Source organism: Apteryx rowi, unplaced genomic scaffold (genome assembly GCF_003343035.1).
Source record: "Apteryx rowi isolate R43461 unplaced genomic scaffold, aptRow1 scaffold_322, whole genome shotgun sequence".
Taxonomy (NCBI): Eukaryota; Metazoa; Chordata; class Aves; order Apterygiformes; family Apterygidae; genus Apteryx; species Apteryx rowi.
The window spans coordinates 17662-20850 of NW_020449664.1; positions in this window are offsets into that span (position 1 = coordinate 17662).

A 3189-nucleotide genomic window follows, 5' to 3' on the forward strand; every position below is an offset into this window, starting at 1 on the left:
GTGCAGCCGCAAGGACCGGTTATGTGCCTGGGTGTGCGCACACACGCGCGGCTACACGTACGGGTGTGCACACGCGTGCCGTGGCACAACGGGGGCTTCCTCCGGGTGAGCGTGGTTGTGTCACGGGGGGGGGTGGGGGGGGTCCCGCCACGAATGGGTCCCCCGGGGCTCTGGTGAAGGGAGGACATGGGAGCTCACAGGGTGCTTCATGTCACCCCAGGGGAGGTGGCTTCGTCAGGGTGGTGAATGGTGCACACGGGGGCACATGCACATCTGGGCACGTGCACATCTGGGCAAATGCACACCTGGGCAAGTGCACACCTGGGCACAGGCACGCCCTGGCACTCAGCTGAGCCTGCGCACACGTGCGTGCGTGCACACGCGCTGCCAGGGAATCCCGGCACGCGGGGATGCTGCCGCGGAGCACGCACCAACTCCGGGCACAGGAGTTGCACACGCGTGCAACRTCCGTTGCTGCTCCCCGGATGCCGGGCTGGAGACAGTCCCTCCCCGGAGCTGGGAGCAGCTCGGGGCTCTCCACCCTTGGGTACCTGCTGCAGCTGCTCTGCAGGAGACAAGGCCACCGAGGGGACAGGCTGGAGGGTCCCTCCCAGCTGTGCCCCGTCCCACAGCAGCGGGATGCAGATGTGCCCGCGGCAGCTCCACTCGTGCATCGGGACGATGCTGCCGGCAGCCTCCCAGGSCTGCGCCTGGCTCTGGCCACGGCCACAACCACCGTGTGCCTCCCACGGGTGCTGCACAAACCCCGTCTCCGGCCCCGGGTCGCAGGTGGTCGGGGGGAGCCCAGCAGCCCGTCCCCTCCAGCCGCACCGGAGCCGGGATGCAGACGGTGACAGCTCCCACTGGAGATGGCCGGGGCTGCTCCCCTGGGATCCAGGCTCGGTGTCCCTGACGTGGCAAAGAGCTCCTGGCGGTCACCCCAGCGCGGCTGTGCACGGGCTGGCGGGTCCCTAGTGCCGGTGCCACCGCGCTGGGGGGGCTGCGGTGCCAGAGCCCCTCATGTCCCCTCTCCGCAGGGGAAGCTCCTGGGCTCACAGCCCCTCTTCCAGGGGGGCGCAGCAGCCGGGGGTTTTCCCTCGTGTTTGCTCTGGAGCAGATGCCGCTGGCAGTGCGGTCTGGGGCACCTAGGTGGCTCCTTGGATGGCACAGTGCCCGTGCCATGGATAACGTGGCTCCGTGCAGGTGGCACCGTGCATGTGGCTGCAGAGGAGTGGGCAGCAGCTCCCCCTTCCACCTCCCGGATGGATGGGCTTCCCGGGATGCGCTCCGGGGAAGCCTGGCCAGGGGTGGAAGCAACAGATTTCACCCCACTCCGGAGCTGGCCCAGCCTTGGAAAATGCCCGCGGGGAAGCGCTCGCCCAGGTGCGGAGTTGGAGTCATCGGCACCGGGAGGGGACGCTCCCGTTCCCGCCGGCTGTGCCCCCCGGGAGCTCCCACGCCGGCGGCTGCCGGAGCCTTTGCACGGGGGCCAGCCACCGGCTCCGACGCTGCCCTGCCCGCGACTGCGTGTGCCCTCGCCGCTGACTCACGGCCTGACGCAAATGCTCCCGTCGCTCCCGGCCGGGATGCGGCACGAGGAGCCCGGATCCCCCGCTGAAGCCCTCCGCTGGCGCCGGCCCAGCGGCTGAGCTCGGCTCCCTGCTGCCGCCGCGGCCGCTGCCGGGTCGCGTTGCAGCTGCGCCTCCGCGCCGGGGCTCCGCTCTGCCCGGCCGGGGAAACCGAGGCACGGCACCGCACGTGCCCAAGTGCCAGCAGTGACGCCGCGGCGGAGCCCGGGGCACCCTCGGCCTCTCCTGGGAAGCTGTTCCCTCCTTGCCACTGGAAAGGGTGGCCCTGCTCCGTTCGGTCTTCCTGGCAAAGCCTGGAGCCCGGCTCCTGGAGGGCTCCCGGTTTGCCGGCTTGGTCCCTGGGATGCAGCAGCCCCGGCTCGGCCCCAGGCACCTGGTGGATGTCGGGTGCCACGGGAGCATCCGGGACACGGTGCCGGGCGCCCCGTCTCCAGGCTCTGCACGGATGGGGCTGGGCAGCCTCATCCATGTGCAAACCACCAGGCACCGCGTCCCCAAGCCCCCTGCGTCCCCCCATCCTGGGGTGGCCCTGGCCGAGCGCCCCGAGGAGGGACCCGCTGGGGGGAAAGGGGATCCCACGGCTGGGTTTTGGGGGACGCAGCCTCGGTGGCTCGGCACAGGGGGGATCCCGGGAGCCAGGTCCCCTCGGGGCTGGAAGCGGCCGGAGGAGCGAGGAGCCGAGCCAAGAGCCCATAAACCCTCCTCGCTCCTCCTCATCCTCCAGGAAGGCGCCGGGCGCTTCCCTTCGCTCCCTCCRTGTTCCCCGCTGTTATTTTTGGTCCAGAAAAGGCCCGGTTGATTCATGGGTTTTACGGGATTTCTTGCGCCCCGTGCAGGGACTGACGAAAGCCGGCGTGAGCTCAGCGGCCCCAGGGGAGCCCCCGCAGCCAGCCCGGATTAGCGCCGGCCCTGCGCATTCCTGCGGTCATGGAGCGACCGCGGGAAGGGGCTGCCGGCCTGACACCACCGCCGCGGGCCACGTCCCGCCGGCCCCTGGCGCTGCCCTCCGGCAGGGAGCAGCGAGGCCCTGGGAGGGCTCGCGGGTCYGGGATGGAAAAACGCAGGAATTCGCCAAAAGGGCCTGACGTGACCCCTGGCGCAGCAGGCTGCCGGCGTCCGTTCCCCCTCCGCCACTCCCCGGCACCGTCCTGGGGACGGCGGCTTGCTGCAGCGCGGGACCGTGTCCCGCTCTCCGTGCAAGGGGATGCTGGAGCATCTACCCCACGGGTCCCCGGGAGCGGGTGGCCTTGCATCCCAGGGCTGTGGCTGCTTCTGCCCCACGCACGAGCCCTTTCCCACCCGTCCCTTGTGGGAAGGAGCCGTCGTCGGCCGCCGGCCGGGAAGGGGAAGGCTCTGCCCGGCGCTTCCCACCTCGCCGTCGCCGTCGGTTGAAGTGCGAATTGCCCAAGAGAGCCGAGCTCTGCAAATATTGACGCAGCCCCGTTCCGGGAAGGGGAGGGCGGCGCGACCGGCTGCCTGGCAGCTCCTGGCAGGGCCCGGCCAGCCGCTTTCCCGGGGACTCCGCCGAAAACAGGGATCCCCGGTGTGAACATTGCCCCTTCCTCAAGCTCCATCCAGCCCCCGGGGCGAGCACTGCGCC